Below are 25,431 nucleotides of genomic sequence, written 5' to 3' on the forward strand. Positions count from 1 at the left end.
GGGGTAAACTACAGGGCGAAGCCTTCCCTTCTCAACCAAAGAAATTATTTCAGATACAGAATATTGAGTTTCTGAGAACTGTGCAAATACTAATAAATTGCATGTAGCCCATAAATTGTACATAGCACTTACTTTTTCTGGACTTCTGTTAACTTCCTTGGACTTTGTAATATGCAGCAAAATACACATGTATTTGACTCAGAGGTTATCTACAGAGAAATCTGGACAATAATTCTGAGTGTCCACATGGAGAGCTATTCTGGAAAAACTATTGTGGTTCCTGTCGATTTCCTCAGGCAAATAAAATCTTTCAGCTGTTAATACTGATTTTGAACAGCAGCCAGTGAGAGTGCCATCAGAACAATGCGGTTAAATGACAAATTAGACTTTCTTTCCCCTCCTCCCCCGAAGCAAAATTAAAATGTCAAATACAAGTGAAAACAGTGGGCAGGTATCTGTACAACTGCATTTTGTTACATCAGGAAAAGGAATATAACCATGCCAGCAATGGTCTGGATGGCTGAAGCAGTTATATTCATGATATTCAGGATCTAGTACTCTTTCTCATATCTTGATCAATCCTGGAAGTACAATAAAAAATAAAAGGTCATCATGCCCAGTTATCCTTTCAACAAGTTGGTAAAATTGAGCCTGCTATTACAAAGCCTGAAATTATAAACTATCTCTTTGAAAACAGTGTAACTGATTGTCACCAAGGACTTTGTCAGTCCTTAAACTGTAGGATTTTAATTTCTTCTGCCATTCATCATTACCCTTTTTCACCTTATTTGTTCTAGCCAATTTAATTCATTGATGTTGGTTGCAAAGGCTATAAAACTCTACGAGATTGTTGGTGAGTTTGAGTCAGTCTCATACATGATTAGTAGAGTGTGAACTGTCAAATTGTCAGAGATGCAAGTTACTCTGTCCTTTTGATGCAGTTAGTCATAGATTGGAGAAGAAAGCTGCTAGAAGGCTTAAAAAAAAGTATAGATTTTTACTCCCTGAAATACAAGAAAGCATGCTTATAACTTCTTTGATTTCTATTAAAAAGGAATTAGAAGGACCTGATAAAAATGAAAAAAAGTTAATTCATAAGAGTATAAATTTCTCAGTTCATTGGATATCCTCTTAAGACAAGGGCAAATCAGAACTTCTATAAAAGACTTACTATTATTTTAATATCTCTGTTATAGTACTCACTAAACACCTGAAATATCTATAGGAGACCCATTACAAGCCTGAAAACTGCTGAAACAACTCAGTTTTCAAAATTTTGTAGGTATCTGAACCTCAGCCAAGGAGCATTGTTCAGTTGAAGCTTGCCAAATTTTCAAGCAGATCAAGAACTGATTTCAAGCAAGCCCTGAAGCAAATGTCTTTGCACTTGAACCTCAAAGTTTCAAAGCAAAGTCATTAAAATGCTTATAAAGCTGCACAATATAGAACTGCAGCTCTTCATCCCTTAGACTGCCTTTGGGGCAGGAGTAGGAGGCACCACTACCCCTCATCTCCTGTAGACAGTGAATCTGCAGCTTCATTTGTGAGTGGAACCTGAGAGCTCAAAGCAAAGCAGCAGGAAGCAGAAATCCCTCTTTTATATAAAGTGAAAGAAAGCATCTGTAATAACTCCCCAGTCAAATCACACAACCGCGTCTTACAGAGTTGTATCATTTAGACTCATAGAGATAATTCTGTTACAGCAAGATTGATGGATCACTTACTCCAAGTAACTTTATTATAAGCTACTGATTAATCAATCTTAAAAACAGACAGTAGCAGGAACTGCTAAATATATGTATTGGAATACCTTCATGTTATGAATAAATATTTAGACCCAGAAGTAGTCAAAGGGGAAATAAGGAAGGCGTATATGAAAAAGTACCTTTTAGAAATAGGTCAAAGACCAAACTATTTCTTAATTAAGCCTAACTCTGCTAAGACATGGGTGAGTGGTTCATTCAGGAAAAAGAATAGCCATCTATGTTATACCAGAGTTATAATTTTTCCCTCAACTTTGCAGACAACATCTCCAAACTAACTTGACTGAGTGAAATGCAGCACAGAAACAAGACAAAAGCCAGAGTCATGACTGGAGTCCACCAGGTTCCGACTAGTAAAGGGGAAATTAAATTTGCATAGTTACCTCGGTGTGAAATGTACCCCAAAGGTCTACACAGACCACAGACCCCTCTGACAGGAGTCAGTAGCTAAGGGACAATGCCTAAAGAGCATCAGAAGAGGATAAACACAACATGATACAGCCTTGAATTATTCTCCCTGCTTCATAGAGTTGTAACTTCAGATGGATTAGTCTTCCATTCATTTGCCCATTTATTTAATTTTTCTCTCTATTTAGTTTAAAACTATGGAGGAGATACTTGTTTCTTCAGGCATGAAACACACTGAAAAACGTCTGAAAAAACACAGGACTGACAAGGAGGCTGAAGCTGTTTACCCTGCAAGCCAAAGAGAATGGGGAAAACAGCACTCATCCATTTCCTTCATTTCCTTGCCTTTTAAACTCTCCTCTTCATCTCTGGGCTTTTTCTCATCTTTCTGCCAGCATCCCCAGATTTGCCCAAAGTTTAAAAAAGAGCATCCACTTGGGGACCAGTCATCCACTACGAGTCGTTCATCTTGATTACAGCACCTGGTTATTGCAAGACTGCGAAGAGAGATTTAAGGATTTAAGATTGTTTATTTCTACAGAAGTCTGAAGGAAGATGTGCTAACAATTATAAAACATATAAAGAGGAGCTCCAGAGCAATAAAATAATGTATTGGTTGTCTCTGCGTTGTACAGGAATAGAAACACTGAGTTTAATTTGCAGCATTTCCCAGTGGCAGTGAAAGCTCTGGAGTACGATGTCCTGGGAAGCTGTGCATTCTCCATCACTCAGTGTCTTTAAGAATGCACTAAATGGACATTTGTGGTAAATAACCCAGTACAGCTGATCCTGAGATAGGACAGGGGTTTGGACCAGCTGACTTCTCGCTCTCTGGCAGTTTCTATGCTTCAGTGGTCTTCCATCATGGTGGTCACAGCACTAAGCTTTGATTTTGTTCAACATCTTTCTGAAATATGATTTAAAAAATATCTTGCTCTTGTGTGGTACCACAAGGAAGCTGGAATATTTCCTCTGTCTCATCCTTCTATAGCTTCAGACTCAGCTTCTTGCATATGTAAATTGCCCTCGCTCTAAATATAACTCTGAGAAGAAAAATCAAGCTATAGTCCAAAATGAATTGCAGGCTGCTTTACTGCAGGATATTTCTTCTTCCATGTATGAGGCCTGGGGCACAGGTTTCTGTCTCCTTTTCTTTATGTTCTGAACCCTGGGTCTCTGGAACAGGCCATACATTTTCTACCCTAGGTTTTTCTTCCCTCTCATCTATTTAAAATGTTTTCAGTACCATGAATTATTTATTAATTTTTCACTGAAGGAAAAGCCATTTAGATTGCGTTCACAAATGTGACCAGCAAAAAGTAACAAAACCATATTGTTTAAATGGTTATTTATTCAGATAATAACTAACTTATACTGCCTGTCTCCAGTCAAGTATTCAAATAAAAACAAGCTATAATAATCACTCTTAAACCACTGGTGAAGGAATTCCTCTCTAATGATGCATAAGTTGAACGTGCTGATGGTCTTAAAAGCCTGCAATCACTTTGCCTCACTCGTGTGTTCTGTTCTCCAGCTGGACAGAGGCCAGCTGTAAACCTCTTGGCTCACACATGAAAGAGACAACTTTCAGTCTCCCTTTCTATAGGGCCATTACTTGTGATGTATGAGTATTTGGGCAATTACTAGTATTCCATAAAACTACAAGTAAGTCTCAAAAGCTGCAGCAATAAGTATAAAAATGAAAGACAATCCTGAAATTGCAAAATTAATTATTTCCTGTTTTCTGCTGATTAGGCTGTGGGTTGAAGACTGTCGGTTGAAAAATAAGCAGCACTACTACATACAATTTACACACTGCAATTGTTTTTCTTAGACTACACAAGCACTAAAAACCTTGCTTAACTTAATGAATAAAGTACAAATATCATCAAATGTTCCATTAACATCAAGATAGTTCATTAACTGCAGATGAGCAGAAGAATGGACTGAACAATCAATGGCTGTTATTCCCAAGTTCCAATGCCTGTAACAAGTAGCTTGAGTTAAAGCATCGAGATTTGTCGTACCAAAAAAAAAAAAGATGTGATGCTGTAGCATCATTTCAGATGTTCAGCAATTTGTATATCATATCACTATACATAATTGTCACCATACTGTTTTCTCCAGGGTGCACAACTTCTATCATCTACACTCTGAATGAAGTAAATGATGACTGAAAGGGACTACTGAGGCACACTATTGGCATCAGAAGGGTTATTAGTGGTACCCCATTCATTGTTTTGATTTGCCCATGGGATCAGAAGAGTTTTTGCAGTTCAGCAGTGCAAAGGCAGTAATTCCACACTATGAGATGGCAGAGAAAAAAAAAAAAAAAACAACAAAACAAAAAAAAAAAACAAAAAAAAACCAAAAAACACAAAACTGAAAAATCATTATTACTGTGCATAGGGTCCTATGCCACAATAGTTGCTTTCTTCTCATTGGAGATGGAGACAGCGAAATGAGACAGCATCATGTTCACTGGCATAGTGGTTGGCATATCTCTTCAGTGACCCTTGTTCATCTCATCTGTGAGTGGATATGTGACTACAGACCCAGATGTTGCACCAAGTGGTTTCCCTAATTGCCTCTTCCTGAGCATTAAAGTCAGCTTTATTAATAACAGCTACACTGTACAATACTGATATGTTGACTGGGTCTAGGATAGGAAGAGGGTAAATCTGGTGCTCCAGCATGACAAATGCTTTGTTCTAGGGCTTTCATCAGAGCAATCACTTGGACATTATGTCTCCTTGAGCCACTTGAGTCAAATGTACAGTAAGGTCAGTGTTATCTTTGTGTAAACATATGTTTTAAGATAAGGATAGGGTGTTATTCAAATGCCTGGTTTACCTGAATTTGTATAAATAAAAATCCTACCAAAATACTTACAATAGCAATATCTGGTCTCACAGATCACCAGAGACACAAACAGTTTTGGATTGGGCAGGAATTTACAAATACTTTGTCAAAGTATTTTTATAATTTCCTGGGCTGCTGTGATTTAAATACAAACACACAAGTCAGAATGGAGCCAGAGGAAACAGTGTTCACTTCAGCTCATCATATACTACCTAGACCTACCTTTTAATAGCTAAACTCTATCCACTGAAATACACTGCTTTATTAAACAAAAACCAACAACATGCCACTAATGGCTACTACATAATTGAGCTAGGCACCTAGCCTAGAAAGTGTGTGGCCTTGACTAGAATAATACATTGGTAATCACCAGCTATTCACACAAGTATACTAGTATTTACTGTCAAGTAGTGGAAAAACACATGGACAAAGGAGTGTTTCCAAAAGTAGAGTTGAACTGCAAGTTTAAACTCTGTTGTGCACAAGTACTGTAGCCAAAGCCAATGAATGGCCCCTTCCACCTAAAGGTTGTGGTGTTTTCAATCCATACATCAGGGAGGTATTATAATTTCAAATTAATTTTCAGCATTACTGAGTTGAATATATGTGGATTACAACTGTTGTCTACAGTTTAAAACCTCAATGTTCTCATCATGGGGATTTAAAGTTTATTTTTTTAACAGTGTTACATTTCACTATAAAAATAACAATTGCCAGAAATAACTAAGTGTCTTGAAATAGTGGGTTCCTATATAGGAAACTAAAGGTTAGTTTTAGCCAGTATAATCATTATATTCCAGTCTTTTAAGCAGTAACTAGAGCACTGTCTGTCTTATATAACGGAATATTTCTGACAGCTCCAGAAAAGATAATGGTAGTACTAGTCAGATAGCATCAGAGTCATTTATCCAACATTATTTCATTCATCTTCCACTCCATCACTACAAATAGCGTGAGAAAATGTCTATGCTATATAAAGATTTCTAAAACAAGAAAAGTTGCTTACTGTATCTCCATTACTTGTGCAAAAATAAATCTCCTTGATTTATCGTTCCAGAAATTTATCATGAGTGACACATCAAACTCTTTAAGTTCCTTTTAAAATTTGGCATAACTTCTAGGCTACAGAGGGAAAAATACCTGGGGACTCTGAAAGTTCAGTCTTTTTAATAACTAAAATCATGATTTAGTACATCTCAATTAAAAGAAAAGAGTCCAGATGAAGAGATCAAAAGATCATCTTAATGGAGAAAACAAATCTATACATTGAATTACATTAGCAGCAAATGTGTTTTACAACTGAATTTGGGTGGGGTTTTTCTTGGTTTATGGTGTGGGTTTTTTTTAATGAAGGACTTTGCAAGTCTAATGGGTAAGATGGGACTGCACACTATGGGCAGCACCATCAGGCTTTTCAGTGCAAAGCTGCAAGGTTAGAACTGCAGATGTGTTCCAGTGTGATTTAAAAGGAATGTATTACCACTGGTGTACAACCCTTTAAATCCATGACATTGAATATGTTGGCACTATCCACACTATGATTGCATTCCTTTTCCAGACAGGTTTCTCCACATTTTGTTCTTGAGAGAAGAGACATGTAGGAAAATGAAATTATGTTGCTAAAGATATTTTTTTCTAACTGGAATCTCTCACTGGAGAGATTTCACATAGTTTGGTTTCTCATTTTAAAAATGCCCAAGTCAATTACCAGCCTGCTAGAGATAGTTTTCTCATGAGCATATAAAAAATGTGCTGCCAAGAAGTGTAATGACGGCTCTGCAACAACAATATTTAGGGCTGAATTTGTGCACTGAATTATGATTAGAGTTGCTACTAGCTTTCATGACACTTAACAAGCATCTACACTCTGAATATATATCACTGAGCCTAAGCTGTGTAATGGGATGCAGACAGCAAGGTAGATGGGTACTTCAAGCAAAAGCACTGAGGATCCTGGAGACAAGAGAAGCAACATATAGCACATGGCTTTCCCTTCCTTGTCACAACTGTTCCCTAGCGTTTTTGAACTAGAGACTTTCTTTTGTTTGGTATTTGAATGTTCTCCACAATTCAGAAGTCAAAACTTGTCTTTGTCTTTTCAGCACCTGATCTTCAACTTCAAAAACAATTACAGAAAGGTGAAGTACTGCAGGATAGTTCTGGCTTTCCAAAGCATCAGCTGAGCAAGAGCTCTGTAAGAGTTACAAACAAAGAAGCTCATGGCATCTTCTCTGCTAGTCTCTTGGAGTCTCACCACTTTGGGATTCACTCATATAGGTACAGCTGTAGAGGTTTTTTCCATTCTCATCAAAATGTTATTTGAACAGCAGAACCCATGAGTTCTGCTCATGATCAGTCTGATCACTGATCAGTCCCTGTTCTTTTCAGATCAAAATCAAAGGTGTTCTGATCTGGACATTATCTGGGCCAAGTTTTCACTTAGATATATGATAACAGATAGCCCATTCACTCAAATGTTTATCTTTATAGCATTTTACAAATATAAATGGATTTCCAAACTCTTAGGACCTAGGAAAGTGATTATTTTAAAGTTGGCAGAAGTGAATGAAATGTTAAAACTCTGAGCCAATAACTATCCAAATTCAGAAACTACAAATTTAAATCAGTTAGTGACTTGGAGACTGCGATTCATCCAAAAGGTATGCAGTCTTTCAGTGATGAGATACAGATGAGAGCAGAAAAATCTTTTGTCCAGATAATGTTACTCATTCGCTGATACTGTCATATGGTTGCCAACAAATCAATGCCATGAGTAACTGCAAAAAGGAAGGCAAGCTCATACACTGACTACATCCTAACAAGAAAAGATGCATCAGCTTGACTTAACATATTAAAACTCCAACACAGGAGAAAGTTTCATTTTCAATATTATCATAAAAAGGGGTGTTAGGACAAAACAAGTTTTTAAACTTGTAAAATAAACACACATATAGAAAGATTCAGGATAAGAAATCCAAAGGTTTCTTTAATATAGAATATGTTCTGGTAGGTTGCTGGGAGAGGTAATGTTCACAATGCAACTATCCCAGTGGCAGCAATAGCTTTAATTAAATCAAGGGTCCTTAAAACTAATTAATTGTCAAACCCAGAGAAACCTGAAAGTACGTGCTGAGGGCTGCCAAATTCAGAATACAGGGATGCAGACTACATATAATATGAGCAAATTATGGTTTACCAGTGCAAGACGTACTGAAAGTACAACTGCTCCCAGGAATCAGGATGTATGCAAGCCCTAAGGATATAAAGTTCATCACTATGGTTGATATAATTTTTTAAGACTTAATTGCAATTAATAATTGTTGCCAGAGTAGTAAACATGAACTATTTAATTAGCTTGTCTCTTTCTAATTACAGTCTACTTACATAAATGCATTGTGGTTTACTCTGTGATTAAAAAGACACTAGCAAGTATTCAACAAAAGTAAACCATTATAATCCAATTTCCAATGAGGATTACTTTTCTCAGTGCAAGGCTCAGAACCTGCATCACATCATCAACATTTTTCTACATTTTACCAATTAATAGAACTTTACTTTTATTTCTACACCTGAGCTGGCTGGTACAAATCCTTCATTAGGCAGGTTCAACATGGTACCTGTACTTGATTGTATTCCTGAGCCCTTCAAGTTTATCTCCTCCAGTGTTGGACTTGGTGCCTGTACCTACCTCATTATTTACCCTACCTGGCTGGGGACTCTCAGTGCAATGCTCTTTCCCTGAAACTTTCTTACCTACAGATTAAGCTTGGTCTAAGCCCACTACTGATCTTTTCTCTGGAAGTTTGTATGCACAGGTACATAGTCTATGCACATACTGCCATTTTTGATGGTGACCTAAGTAGACCTACTTCTCCTGATACTTTAGGCAGTTTCTTTGTACCTGTTTGATATATCACAAGTAAAGTATCTTTCTACTGAGAAAAGCCTTTTTAAGTTTTACCAGAGATTTTGTTTGTTGTTTTGCTTTGGTTTTGCCTTTATTCTTCCTTATGTCTTGACTTTGACTCTTTCGGTCAAAAAACATTCCTGCAGGCTGCAAAAATCATCACAGCTCAAAAGCTCTGTCGTTACTCTAAAATAATTCTTACCTGTTTGCTGGTTCATTTTAAAAATGTATTTGTCCTTGTTGTCAGTTTTGCTAGACAACTGTTTCCTGAGCTCAGTCACTGTGTTCACATATGAACTTCCAAATGATCAGGCTGGTTTCCACTACTCAAAATTTCTCCACTATACTTCCAGATCCACCACAGGTATTTTAGGCAGTACAGATTTTCTGTATATGCTTAGAGATATATCACTAGTATATTCAGCCCAGAGGTCCAAACTTTTGCATCAAACCACAGAAAGTCATTTACAAAACCCCTTCAAAAACCATAGAAGGGCCAGATATCAGTCAGTTGGTTCCCAAAAGTCTGATAGATCATTTTGCAAGATAAAATGACTCTCTACAGTAACCTTGCTCTTCGCAGTAAGACCATAATAGGTGTTATACCTGCAAGTGAAAGCAAAATGTCACCTAATACTTTAAAAAAGTGTGCTACAAAAGTAAGGTCACTAGTCCATTTTAGATTAATGACTCTTCCTGTTTCAGCAGCCAAAACCCCTTACAATTCCATTTTTTCCACATCCTCTGGCTCATTAACACACAGATGCAATAGATTTCTCTTGTTTTTTTCACGCTTCTGAATAATAAGATTTGACGATGTGATAATAACATTTTCTGCTTAGCATACATATGAAAGAAGAAATTAAGGAAACCTCATCTGGGCCATTTTGAAAGGAATGAAAGAAAAGGTAGAGAAGCTTGATTGCTTTGTTAAACCCCTGCAGGATCCATCTTGTGGAATTTTGAGCACATTTAAACTATGGAAAACTTGGAAACACTGGCAACATTAAAACATCCATGTCAACATCTGCTGTCTCCCAGATTTCTGTAGTCACTGGGACATAGGCTGATCTGGGGTGTCCTCACTCTCTGGACACTCAGAGCTTTGTGACCATGCAGACAAGAAACAGAGACTAGCCAGACGGAAGGACAGCAAGAACACCATGACTCTGGAGTTTGATTAGAGAACATGTGGAAGGAGCAGTTATGAATCTCAAAGAATTACTTATATCTGTTAGCCAACAGCTATGCCACATAAATGAAGTAAGAAGGCTCTAAAGCAGGGAATGGACTTTATCCTAACCACAGAATTATAGTTATGATCCCTTTTCTTCCTTTCCAATGTCTGCTTAGTAAGTCTTGAAATCTTTTATGTACCCTGGGAGTGCTCAAGAACCCAGGAAATGAATGCTCTTTGTAACCCAGACTTGGAGAGCTAAGCTATAGCATTTTAGAGAAGTGATATGAAGTGGAATCACATCTTGTTTGCAGTTCATCTTTTTTTTTAAACATTGGGGTTGTGAATAGGGCATCTGTCTTCATTAAAACTCATTCTGATTCTCTCAATAAATACAATTAAATTGTAATTTGTTTAGTTTATTTAAAAACACTTCCCTGTTATAACTCTAATAACTTCATTTGTAACTGGGGCATGAATTTGACAGCTACCAAATAAATAAATAATTGGAACTCCAGAAAGCCACTACACCTTCTTTCACTCTGCTGCTGCTTAAAGACTTGAGAAGAGTGTTAGAATTACTAGTTAATGAGAGATGCATATAGTCTCATTGGCATTTCTCTCTTATTGGTACTTAATGAGATTAAATGAGAAATAATTAGACAAAATAGCAGTGCAAAATCCAAGGGGAATAATAAAACTGTAGGCATTTCACTAGGAATCTTAGAAATCCTCTACCAATTCTGGTTTAAACTACCAAAAACAACTTACTTTATCAGAAAGTTAAGAAGGTCAAATCCTTTTCTGATTTGTTTCTTTTCCTAGTATGTCCTTGTAAAAAATCAAAACTGATAGTGCTTGTCATGTTGTAAATTCAGTAATTAATATAATATTATTTAGGGATTAACATTTGAGAAATTAATCTTATATACTAGGTATTTAATTTACTTCGAGCTCATGAGTGCAACTACAGATGCTTGTAGGTCTACTCTTGCACAGACTCTTAGGAAACTGCAACAGAAATTACACTTAACTAATGAGAAAACAGATACAATGACATGTGATCTAAGCAAAATGGTTTACTTATTCTTTTCAAGTAACCGGGCAAGGTCTGTCTGTTTTTCTCCAGTTTCCTAAAGCCTTTGTTCTGAAAATAATTTTAAATAATTAATAAATCCAACTGAATTCACAGGCTGTTCATAGAGGAATACAACACACAGCAAAATAAATGTAATGTATCTCTCCTTATGAATTATTAATTCTGCTTTAGCAAAATCTTTCTTAAATTAAGAAAAAAACAATGGTCTTTCAGTGTCTTAATTCAGACACATAAGATTATGCATTATTATAACAACAAAACTTTGCCCTCAGGACATAGTCTAAACCAGGCAGGTTTTTAAAAATAAACTAAAACTTGTATCAAACTGGCATTCCTGCTGTCATATGTGTGTATTTGGACATACATGAATTCTAATTACATCTTGTTTGTAGTATTTCTAAAAAGCATCAGTTGGTATTCATCACAAAAAAGGTTATTTTATACAATCAGGTTGCAGCAGAAAAAAGGCAATGCCAGAGCCCAACTGAAACAGATAAAAATATTATTAATAGCATGTTCATATGGCTGCTAATAGAAACTCTGGAAATATACCACTATATGGTATATATACTCAAGGCTTGAACTGTGCCGGACTTTGATTTGAACTATCTATTTCCAGCTGAACAAACATATTATTGTAAGGGCAGCCTGCTTTCCAAGTTACACTGCTCAGCCTCAAAGGCAGCTTGGAAGAAATGGATTGAACACAGAATTTAAATACAGAATATGACTCATCTTCCTGTCTGAAATGAACACAGGAAGATGGTCCCGATCTGTGTATTATCATTAAGCAATTAAGGGCAATGGAAAGCAAGCTTTGGGGGGACTTGAAATTAGTGTTATAGGATTCAACAGGAAAAAAAAAGGATCCAAGATTTGATGTTTCCCATTCACAATAGGTTTTAAGTGGAGGATCAGAGATGCTGGGAAACAAGAGGACCTTTTTCCAGAATGACTCTAAGTATTAGTTACAGCCAGTGGGAAACACATGAGAAAATTTCATCCACAGCTTCACATTAACTTTGCATGAAACATAAGGTAAGAAGAAATGACTAGGGAAAAGGTAAAATATTTAGTGGATTTTAATAGGTTACTATTACCAAGTGAATTACTGTTACCAAGAGAAGCTGAGATGCAAATATTACAGGTTACAGTAGCTCAGCAGTGGCCATGAAGCTCCAAGCCCAGCTCTTGTAAAATAGACTGTTAATCTAAAATTAAATACCTTATTTAGCAGTCGGACAAACACTGTGAGCATTGAGCAAGTGGCTAAGATAAGACAGACTGAAGACATTTAGATCAAGATTCTCCACTGGTGTAATTCAATTGGAAGAGCTGATGGAACTACAGGGATCCACATGAGCCGAGGAGCTGTCGTCAGAGGCCATGTTTTGTCACGTCTTTCTCCAGATTTGCACATAACTATGGAGAAAGCCCTACAATTCACAAATTTAAGCCTCTGAAGTTATGAGGACAGGATAAGTGTTCTTAAAGAAAAAATTCTGACTTGCTTGTGGATTGTAAAACACAATTATTCTTCTAAATTCCTATGTTTTGGTCACTTCTGAAGATACTTCAGAAAACTTCAGCTCTGGTCCAATTCAATTTTTTAAGCAGTCAGACCAGTGATTTTTTTCTTTACTAGTTTTGTTTTTTAGGGAGTCACTCTGATGATGTAAGATCTGCTATTCAGAGAGGTCTGTTTCTGGGTTGTAGCAGACCTACAATATAATCCTCACCGGACACACTTTGCTAAGCACTTTCAGATAATTTTTCTTCATAAATTTTTCAAATGTGTGAACAAATGAAGCAGCAAAATTGAGACAAGGGGGCAGTGAAAAAAAGGTTTTGGACATCTTTATTTCCTGACTTTGAAAAACTGCCTTCTTCCTCCTGCACCTCTTATCCAATGACAACTCTTAAAATGAGTTGGATTTGTTTCCACAGAAGCAATCATAACCCCAATATGTTGAAGTGTGAGGAGTTTCAAGGTTTTATATACCAGTAGTACTCCTGTAATATAATGCTGCAAAATGCATTATTGCCAGTGAAGCTGAGATGATACCCTCAGATCTCAGAAATTAGCCTCAGTTTACTCATCTGAAACGTTCAAATTAAAGGCTGAATCCATACGATAGACAGGTCTGTGGCCACCTTCAACAGAGAAACAGAGACTGTCCTGACCATATTGAAGACAGCAGTCTCTGCTGGCTCACAGCTTTTCATCCCTAGTCACTGGATGTTTATTTATTTTCACCACAAGAGATTGCTCATGAGAAATACCTGGCTGAAGTCTAGCCAAACTACAAAGAGCTCTTTTATCTGTGAAAAGTACAAGACCTTGTAAATAAAAGAAACTGGTGTCGCTGTTTTCATAAAAGTGTGAATAAGGATGATGTCATTGACACAAACGTGAGCTGAGCAGTCAGCTTTTCAGTAATACAAAGCGACAGTTGAGATAACTCACAAGTATTTTATACATTTATTTTTGGAATAGTATATAATCATGCTTTGCCAGTATTCTGGCTAGGAAAGAAAAGTTATTCATTAAATATATATGTTCTGCAAACAAAATAAAATTGGCAGTGATATTTTAGCTAGTTGAAGAAACACAAAAATGTCAGTTGCCTCTCCTTTTTTTTAGTTGGAGCTTGTTTTTGTTTCATAATAATGATACTTAACATGTAACATAGATGAACTATACCTACTGTCATCATACTTAACAATTACACACCTATAGTTGTTCTTAAGATGCACCCACAGCTTGACATATCTTTGAATTATGAGAAAATCTCACAATCAAAGCCACCCAAAGGCTTAGAAATCATAACTGAAATGGACAAGGTAGGACCTGTTTGAGGCCTTATTCACACTGTGCCTTCCAAGGACTTTGGCCTGGTAAGCCTGGACCCTGCTGCCCAGCTCAGATTACTGATCTCCATCCCCTTTCCCTGGGAGTCAGACTGAGCTCAACACAATGTTTGTACTGAACAGCTAATGGTGGCAGCCCAGTGGCTGAGCACCTCTCTAATACAGAGAGGAGCAACAGCAGATCCCAGAGTTCCTCTTCCAGTCTTCAGGTAATTTCTGGAGTACCCTAGTTGGAGGCTGTTGCTAGAGGAGTTAGTTTTCTAGGGTGACCCTCAGTTATGGCCTGCCCCCCATTCAGCCCTACAGCACTCCACCAGGCAGGCTGACCTGCCTCTCCCCTATTGTCCAAGGCTACAAAACCCTCCAGCTGACACTGCCTAAGTATTAGGGCTTTACAACTGAAATTGGGAAGCAACTCCATGTACAGCTTACCATGCAAACTTGCTCAGCATCCTTGTTTTAATGAACAGGGGCTGAAGCACATTCAACCTTCAGATAACTATGTACTCACAGACCCTTTGAGCATCCAGGCTTTTAATATAAGTGAATCCATGGACACAGGATATTATCTGGGGGAGCTATCTTACTTTCTCCTTAAAAATATCTTCTGAATTTAACTGTGAGCAAATACAACCAACTACAAAACTCAGCTGCCTCTTCCCTCAGGCCTTCTCTGAAGTTACTATTCCCCATAATGTCTCCTCTGGTGTCTAAAAACCCAGAATGGAAAGAGGGAGGGTTAATCATTGCCTAAATCTATAGTAGCAAACTGTCACAGCAAGGACTGTTTGGCCCAATGAACTTGTCATTCATTCCCTCTGAAATGTCACTAAACTTGGGCTGAGGATCCTCTTTCTATTTTTAAGAAATGCAGCTTGTGAGTGGGAGGAAGAAGAACCAGATACAAATAAGAAAAAGAACATACGGGGCAGCATGTTATGCTGGTAACAGAAGAACAAAAACAGTTGGATTGAGAGATTGTCTTGGCTTAACTCCTGACTCTCAAAACCCACCATTTCCATAGTTTGTCCACCCTGTTGTAGACAGTCTTTATCCTCCCACCCACAATAGTCCTAAGTGTTATTTTTTCTCCTAAATTTGAAAATTAAGCTCTTTTGATCAGAAATGGACAAGACACTACTTATAACCTATGAACTCTCTCAAATGGTAGCACAGACATAGGACTAAAGGTTGCAGCTGGGCCCTTCATTACAATCACACTGAATCCCAGATCTAAACTTGGTGGACACAATTCAGCTTCAGACAGTCAGGATTTCCACGCACTTTTCACTCAGCATGGGATGGGTAAGACATAGATAATACAGTGGTCACAACTGCACACCCCATGTTCACTCTGTCTGGCACCAATCACATCACTGAATCTGCAGCCACATCTGTCCAACACAGTCTAGGGCACTGATGAGATCCCACATCTACCAAGCCAGCTCCAGCATTGGAAGAAGTACAGCATCATTAACATGCCATTATAACCAGATTAAGAAGCAGAGATCTAGAGACACTGACCTAGGTACAGACCTGCAATATAGCTTTCTTGCTGCCAGCACCTAAAATATTATAACTGCACTGTGCAGCATTAGACCTTGTCATAGATATACTAAGTCACTGGAGCAAGCTTAGGGTCATTAAAGTGATGCTATGTTGCTTTGCATCACTGATAAGTTCCACATCTGGATAACCAAATCAGTGAAACAAAACAGATTTTTTAAGATTGTTGCTGGTTTTGCTGCATATTTTCATTCTTTTCAGTACTACACTTAAACCCAGTACAGCTGCATACTTGTTTCAGTTGCATAAGCAGATACACTGACACTGGTGAAAGAAAAGAAGGTGCCTATCAATGCATGAACACACACACACACATGCACACAACCTTGGTAGAGCACCAAAGTACTTGACTATGACTAACAGTAACAGATCAGTCACATAAATAATAGCTAAGGTTACAACTCTGTCAGCTACCAGGAGATGTAGTTCCTGTCCCTTTGATTGGGATGTGTCAGAATAGAATAGAATAGAATAGAATAGAATAGAATAGAATAGAATAGAATAGAATAGAATAGAATAGAATAGAATAGAATAGAATAGAATAGAATAGAATAGAATAGAATAGAATAGAATAGAATAGAATAGAATAGAATAGAATATTGCAGTTGGAAGGGACCTACAACGATCATCTAGTCCAACTGCCTGACCAATTCAGTGCTGACCAAAAGTTAAAGAATATTGTTAGGGGCATTGTCCAATTGCCTGTTGAACACTGACAGGCTCAGGGCATTGACCACCTCTCTAAGAATCCTGTTCCAGTGTTTGATGCCCATCTCAGTGAAGAAATGCCTCCTAAAGTCCAGTCTAAACTTCCCCTGGTGCAGCTTTGAATCATTCCCAAGTGTCCTGTCACTGGATACTCAGGGAGAAGAGACCAGCACCTTCCTCTCCACTTCCCCTCCTCAGGAAGCTGTGGAGAGCAATGAGGTTGCCCCTCAGCCTCCTTTTCTCCAAACTAGGCAGGTCCAAAGTCCTCAGCCTCTCCTCACACGACATGCCTTCCAGCCCTTTCGACAGCTTTGCTGCTCTCCTCTGGACACATTCAAGGACCTTCACATCCTTCCTAAATTGTGGGGCCCAGAACTGCACACAGTACTCGAGGTGAGGCTGCACCAACGCTGAATACAGGGGGATAATCACCTCTTTTCACCATCTGGTTATGCTGTGTTTGATGGACCCCAGGGTGCAGTTTGCCCTCTGGACTGCCAGGACACACTGCTGACTTGTATTGAGCCTGCTGCTGACCAGCACCCCCAGATCCCTTTCTGCAGGGCTGCTCTCCAGACATTCCTCTCCCAGTTTATACTTGTGCCCAACATTATTCTGTCCTAGATGCAGAATCTGACATTTGGACTTGTTAAATTTCATCCCAGCACTACAAGATCCCATACCTACACCATGAACTCCTAGCTTCTTTCATGTATTTCTTAGAAACTCACATGCATACGGTTTCCTTATGCAGTAACCTTTGGACTGCGATAGAGTATGCTTTGCATTCCATTGGCAAGCTGGAAGAGATGGGGAAGTGCCTGGGCTCTTCAAGGGGCAGTGCTGGAGACAGCTTGATCCAGCTCTGCAGAGATGGGCGTTAAAGCTTCCTTCAGCATGTTCTGGTCCCTGACACCCCCTACTCCACAGATATGCTAATCAAGCTCAGCCTGCCAGGCAGCCGTCCTCCTCCTCACACCTGCCCACTCAGGCAGCATCCCAACAACCACCCTTTGTGGTGGGGGTGGCGGGAATTGTCAGTTTGGCAACACAACCTTAACTATTTCTGCCCTTACTCCTTCTTTTCCTTGTTCCTTCTCTGTCTATGGCTTCCTGATGAAAGGCAGCTGATATTACAGAAATCAGCATGGATGGTTTTACTTGCTGTCCAAAAGAGTTTAATTAAAAAGAGGCAGATGTTTTCTGCATTGTCCAAAGGCCAAAACTATTCTGATTTGGAATCCAGCAAGTCTGAGGCCTCCAGAGTTTGCCAGAAATGTTGGATAGCAAAATCAATCTTTCCCCAAAACTCCTTTGCAGGCAGTTCTGTAAATAACTGCTCACGGCAATTCTATTGTTTTCCTGGTTTAGATTTGGTTTTCTTTTTTTCCTGCACTAAAGAGACAGAAAATAGACCTCTACAAAAGGCTCAGAACTGAACATCTTCAGTGGCATGGGAAACGTTTCCCTATAATTTTACCTGTTGAAAGTTATCCTGTATGATGCAGTTATAGCTAAAATAGAGGAAGAAGGGATCCTTCCTGGTGATAGATATCAAGCACAAAAATGCATCTTGCAGCCTCCTACTGAGATACAGAGAAAACCATAGAATCATAAAATGGTTTGGGTTGGAAAGGACCTTAAAGATCATCTAGTTACAACCCCCCTGCCATGGGCAGGGACACCTTCCACTAGACCAGGTTGCTCAAAGCCCCGTCCAGCCTGGCCTTGAACACTTCCAGGGAGGGGGCATCCACAACCTCTCTGGGCAACCTGTTCCAGTGTCTCACCACCCTCACAGCAAAGAATTTTTCCCTACATCTAATCTAAATCTACCCTCTTTTAGTTTAAAACTGTTACCCCTCGTCCTGTCACTACATTCCCTGATAAAGAGTCCCTCCCCATCTTTCCTGTAGCCCCCTTTAAGTACTAGAAGGCCACTATAATGTCTCCTTGGAGCCTTCTCTTCTTCAGACTGAACAACCCCAACTCTCTCAGCCTGTCCTCAAAAGGGAGGTGCTTCAGCCCCCTGATCATCTTCGTGGCCTTCCTCTGTACCCACTTGAGCAGGTCCATGTCCTTCTTATGTTGGGGCCCCAGACACATGGTGTCCCATGGACTTGTGCACCTTCAGGTTCTTTAGATGGTCTCAGACCCGATCTTCTCCTACAGTGGGAAGTTCTTACTTGTTCCGGTCCTTGCCTTTACCTTCTGTGTCTTGGACAATGTGGCTGGAGCCCTTGCTGGTGAAGGATGAGGCAAAAAAGTATTGAGTACCTCAGCCTCCTCCATATCCCAGGTGATCAAGTCTCCCTTTTCCTTCCAGAGAGGGCCCACGTTTTCCCTAGTCTTCCTTTTATTACCAATGTATCAGTTAGAAGCTTTTTTTGTTGCCCTTCATATCCCTGGCCAGATTTAATTCTATCAGGGTTTTGGTCTTCTTAACTTGATCCCTGGATGCTCGGACAATTTCTCTGTATTCCTCCCAGGCTACCTGTCCTTACTTCCATCCTCTGTAGGTTTCCTTTTTATGTTTGAGCTTGTTCAGGAGCTCCTTGTTCAGCCATGCAGGCCTCCTGTTGTTCTTACCTGACTTCCTCCTTGTCAGGCTGCATCACTCCTGAGCTTGGAGGAGGTGATCCTTGAATATCAACCAGCTTTCTTGGACCCCTCTTCCCTCTCTGAGGGCTTTATTTCATGGTACTCTGCCAAGCAGATCCCTGGAGAGGCCAAAGTCTGTTCTCCCAAAGTGCAGGGTAGTGAGCTCACTGCATGCCCTCCTTGCTGCCTTAAGGATCTTGAACTCTACCATTTCATGGTCACTGCAGTCAAGGCTGCCCTTGAGCTTCACACTTCCCACCACTCCCTCCTTGTTGGAGGGAGCAAGGTCCAGCACAGCACCTCTCCTCTTTTCCTCCTCTATCACTTGGAGAAGGAAGTTATCATCAATGCATTCCAGGAACCTTCTGGATTGTTTATGCCCTGATGTGTTGTCCCTCCAACAGATATTGGGGTGGCTAAAGTCCCCCAAAAGGACCAGGGCTTGTGAATGTGTGACTGCTGTTTAGCTGGACAGGGCAGTACACTTCTAAATAGACAACCTGCTTGCTACATGTGGCACACTGCACTTAGCTGAAAAAAGCAGGTTTCCCCTTTCTTCTGATCACTAAAATGCTAGAATTTCATGGGACTTAATTTGTTTTCAGTAGGGTTTAAATAATCAAAGGTGGAATTTAATAGCAATGATATCACTAGATCAGAAATAATTCATTACTAGTCCCAACTGAAGTGTAATGAAAAGATGGCATCACAGATTCATGGCATGTCTAAGCATCATCCCACTCTTCATGTACATCCATGAAACCTGAGATGAATCTACTATTTGCCTTTAAATAGGACTTTAAATTATTTTTACCAGATAAAGAAACTCCATTCTAAAACTGTGGCATCTAGTCAAGACAACAATCTTTTACAGAAGCTACAAGTGTACACGCTAGGCACACCGGATATGTTTCTGTGCATAACACATGAGGATCTTAGCCTAGAGATCCTTGGGTTCTGGCACTGCACAGACAAGTAATGAGTTCCTTCTAAATCAAGCAGTATATTTTTTTCTTTGTTTATTTTCATATTCATTGCAGCATTTGCCTTAGGCTTATATAATAAGAATATAACTAGAAATGTATTGAGGCAAAGACCTCAAAATATCTCTCTCAGCCCACCCTGAAGCTGAGACAACTTCATCAAATGTCAGGACTCTTAGTGCACAAAACACCAGGAGCAGAGAGCAATCAATCAAACACACAAGAGCATAAGCAGTACAGTGATTACCATAACTTAATCTAAAAAGACAAATGAAAACCATCTTTCTGTAGTAGTCGTGCAACAATTTGTGTTTGATTATTAGAATTGATGCAACCAAAGAGGAAAACACATTTTTATATCCTGGCCCCTCCACCTTCTGGAAGATCTTAACTTCTCACAGGCCTGCTGAATTCTGAAGTCACATATTTGTTATGCTTTCTTTAGTTTGCATCTTGTGATTTCTCATCTTTGAAAGAGATGGGAAGCCTTAAGTGGTTTGATTTGAATAAGCTTGCTAGTATAAACAATCACCAAAAAATAGATACTGCTACTTACTGCAACATATGTTTGCATCCAACTTTTATTCTTAAATATCCCTGGACTTTTCTTAAGGCAGAAAGAATAACTGGCCAAGAAATCAGGTCTCTTTCTCTATTAAACTGTATTGGGAGCACCTCTTTCTCACAGTAGCATAAACTCACTCCAAAGGAAGAAGTTGCACCTCGTTAATAATCTCTGTTGAATACTGAAAAAAATAACACACAAAACAAAATTTTAAAGTTCTGATTCCTAGTGTAATTTCTAAACTTTTTCATAGGTCTTTCTTGCAGACCAGAGAGGCAATAACTGCTGTATTGAAAATGCTCTCATTTTACCAACTCAGGTCAATGTCACTTTGTTTAACTCTTAATATGTGACTGAATTCAGTCTGCAATTGACAAATATTTTAGGTACAGTAAGAACTTGGGAAAAAGACTCAGAAATAACAAATATTTTAGTCAAAATGTATTTCTTTAATTTGCTGTATTTTCCTTTTCATATCAACTGAAAATTTGATTTTTGGGGTTAGCTGACACAAATCAATCAATTGCTATGGAATCAAATTCTACAGAGATGCAGGCAGATGCTCCACTTCTCCACCTCATGCTGTCAATATGACTCTAATAAAATCAATAAAGAACTCTGCAAGGGATGATGCATTAAGATATGCATAGACCCCATGAGATTTTAGCTAGGTTTTGCCACAATAAATATGAATGTTACTTTTCCACCTCTGCTTCATCTAGAGCTATTAACACAGAAAGTTAATGAGGTCTAGGATGTACACAGTAAATTCAAGCTTGCTCTTTCTTGGTAGAGAATTTACTATGTAGACAAACCCCAGAATTAATTTCCATATTTCTGGTCATTTTAAGATGCTTAACTTGAGAATCCTGGCTTCTCAAATGTATAGAGAAGCTTTTATTGCTATACATAATGGTCTTTCAAAGGACTCAAAGATCAAAAGGAAGAAAACCTACACCCACTTTTTAAAGACAGAACACTCTTTAATCTGTTGAACATACTAGCCCTATTCTAAAGGATTTTTGTTTTATGATCACAGGAAATATTGAATAAGCAGCATGGTTCTACAGAAGTAAATGTGCATATAGAACCTTCAAAATAAAATAAAAAATCAGTATTATTCTTACTTGGAAAAAAATATTAATTGTTTAAAAATAAATTTAAAAGTTCTTTTCATACCTCTAGGAAAAAATACTTTCTGGTGTAGGGAAGCAAGCTCATAAATAAATAGTATGAATGATCACAGACAAGTGCCCAGGTATATATTCACCCTGTCTTATTTACTAGTACAGGTGAAGTCTACATTTCTATAGGATACCACAAAGTAACAAGACTGTTCAAAGAAAACTGTTTTTTTTTTTCTATTAGAATAAATATATCATAAAATTTAATTCTTCTAATGCTTCAAAGTATGTGCATATATGCTTAGTCTTTGCAGAGATTGCACTAACCTCTGAATAAAGGCAAGACCTGAAAAAAATCAGCTACACAGACAAAAACATAGAAAAACAGAAGCAACTGAAAGACATCCTATTCAAAAGCACTAATTAAATATCCTTCATTTTTATTATTGTAGTATTTATCAGATCCAATAAAACACTGTCATTGTATTAATTTTAATCAGCTTTCCTAAATTCTAGCTGGTTTTGAGTAGAGCAGAGTTAAGAGCTTCTGCAGAGCTTAGCAGGGAGGCATCCATGGCTGCCAGCAGAATACACTTTGCACAAAGGCTGGGGTGGACCCTGGCAGCCTTCAGCCTTTCAATTAAACAGGCAGAGTCTGCAGAGTCCTGTAGGTATGTTTCTACGGAAGAAGTATGTGGGTAGTAGGCTGTATTTGTGGCATTGCAAAACTAGTACCATACACAGTAACTCTGAATGTGGAAAGTGAAGATGAAAGCTTGTAGTTATCAAGCAATACAGGAAGGAAACATGGAGACAAAATCTACACAGTGAGCAATAAATTACATGCTGATATAAGGGGAAAATATAACAAGCAGTGATTTATTAACATATTTATTAAAATCATAATCGCTCTGATTTTTACTCCTATTTCCACTGGAGTGGGGAAAAAAAAGTTAAAAACAACAAAAAAAATGTCATCTACCAGACTACACACAGAACAGAAGCATTTCACACATTAGGAAAACTTCAGTTTGGAAAGAAGGAAAGGGGTAATAGTTATACGCAGTAACAATGTCTGTTGTTATGCATAAACACACACATGGCAACTATGAACACAACAATTAGCACCTGCAAATCACACGAAACACATTTGTATCCCAAATAGTTTTACTTGTATACAAATTAACACAAACACTCTGTATGTATTTCCTCTATACATATGTGTTCTTTTGCTATTAAATATCAAGTTCACTTCTTTATTTGCTGTAAAAAAATGTATTACTACTTCAGGTTTGTGAGAGCAGCTTCAGAATTGCAAAAAACAACCTTTAGTTGAGCCAGGCAGGTGGTAGTCTGTTCTCTAGTTTCAGCTGTATGAAATCTTCCCCATTATTTATTTTTATTTTAAATTTCTGTTGGTTATGCTATCAAATATGTGAAAAATAAATTCTGATAATTTTATTCAACCCTTTCCTTAATCATTGTGCAAGTCATTTTCCATTGGGCATTATTAATGCATATTCCATAACAGCCCAATCCTATAAATGCTAGTAATTTTTTCCATGTGAGTAACCCCAGTGAAAGCATTACAGTGACATAACTGAGTACTTTCAGGTCTGAGCCCTAACTTCATCCTTTCCCAGTTCAGATAATCCCAATTGAACAGATAGCTTCTATTTTCAGGTCACATTAATGCCAAGACCTTCATGCTCCAAAACTAGTCTTTTTTTTCTTTTTTTTTGTGACTATAGTCCCATCTCCCACAGAAGCAGAAGTATCAGATGTTCAAACCACAAATATCAACATTGATCAATGAGATCTCTTTCATTTCACATTCTTGAATTAATTCCAAACCAGAAACAAAATTAATACCATCTTCTAGTATATTAGTTTTGCCCTGTTGCAATAGGACACAAAAGACCCCAGTACCCACACCAAATCTTCAGTGAAGGAAAATTTACCCTAATTTTGATTAGGAATAATCTCTAGGCTGAGCTCTTTTCACTCTATATGCTCATTCATACTACCATCCTTAATTAATTATTAGCCACAAGATCAATTATCTAGATTGATATTACAAGGAATTTCAAACACACTTCCTGAGGCAAGTAGCATAAGGCACAGAGAACAAAGGCCAGTGTGATATTAAAGGATACTGAATAGGCAGGCATAGGTCATGGAATTGAGTTCATATACTTTATGAGGGATACAGTTCAGCCTGAAGCCTGCTTTTCATTTAATCTCAGAATTTCAGACCTTTTGGTACAGCTACATCATTTATTTGTTTTCTTGTTTCTGGTGAGAGAGAGAATCACTAACTAAGATTAAAGAAGATGGACAAAATATCAAATAACAAACCGCTGAAGGGTTCAACATGGAGCACATTGTCTAAAGAAAGAAGCCGAGATTTGAGCTTGTCAAGCAAATACCACAGACACTTTGCACAGGCTCGGGAGGTCAAGGGGTTGTAACTCCCACATTGGTGAGGGACCATGTTTCATGTCTCATGATGGGCCACAGAAAGGAAGGAAAAGGGCAAACACAGGCCCCGAACTGCTCCCATTTCCCCCACCCACAACCACAGAAGGAGCTATTTTCTGCTACTATTCAAGGACCTCATTTTCTTACACATCCCTATGCTTTCTATTGAATAAACAGCTTGCTACTACCGCCACACACATATTTAGAGAGAACGGGAAATGGGTGGCTTCAGTTTTTAGTACTGTTCAGTTTCCCAATGCTTTTTTCTTAATTTTTTTTCCTTAAAACTATGCAGGCAGCATTATTAGATTTGGGGGTCAAAGCATTTTTTGAGGACACCAAATACCGCACAAGATTTATGTGGCATTTCAGTAACAACAGCAGAAAGAAATTAAGGAGCCAGCCTTTGTCCAGACCAGCAAGCAGCCTCTGCCCTCGCAGCCAGCAGGGACCAAGCACAGCTTCACTCTGGCATTCATCAGGGGACTCCAGACGACGCGCTCAGTTCCTGCTGCCTGCCATGGTTCCCGGGGGACCACTGCTGCAGCTGAGGGCTGCTGATGCATTGCCCGTCTCAGCCTTCGCCCGCGCAGACTGGGGACCCAGAGACTCCCTTTATGAAGCCGTGAGCAAGGGGATATATGCAGCCTGTATGCCCTGTGGCAGGGAAACCCTGACGGCTCCTCGCTCAGCCCACAGTCACCGTAGCAGCTCCCATTTTTTTGGGGAAGCCAAGTGTAAATTTTCTATAGCATGTCCTGGACTTCAGGTATTTTCCCTCATTTCCAGCACATCCAGAAGTAGCAAAGCCCTGCAAGATCGCCACTCAAATGAGTTTTAGAATACATCTCTATAAGAGACGTGCTCTGAAAAAACACCTAATAACAGGTTTCCACAAAACACAACTTGTTTCCAACTGTATGCTGATATTAGGCACTAGGGCCAACACTACACAAGTGTGCTGCGACATGCTTACCCTGGGTGCAGGAACCAGAACACAGAGTCCATCTCAAGTGAGGATCAATTCAAAACCCAGCAGCAGCTCTGCAATTACCACAAATTGCCATCAGTGAAGCCAAAGAGCTCAGTCACCAGACTGTGTAGCCACAGATAAGCTTCTCCAGCTCCAGAGGAAGCCTGAGGGTTCAGCGCAACGCTCCACTCTGATACAGAGGAAAGTCTTCTAAGCCCCATGAGATCTCAAGTGTCCCCATCACTTTTGAACAACCAGATTTTGGCTCCCAGGTAATTCTGATGCATTTAAAACTGTTACTCTAATTTCACATAAATTATTAATTGACCACAGTTTCATATTA

This window comes from Strix uralensis, chromosome 1 (assembly GCF_047716275.1).
Source record: "Strix uralensis isolate ZFMK-TIS-50842 chromosome 1, bStrUra1, whole genome shotgun sequence".
Lineage (NCBI taxonomy): Eukaryota > Metazoa > Chordata > Aves > Strigiformes > Strigidae > Strix > Strix uralensis.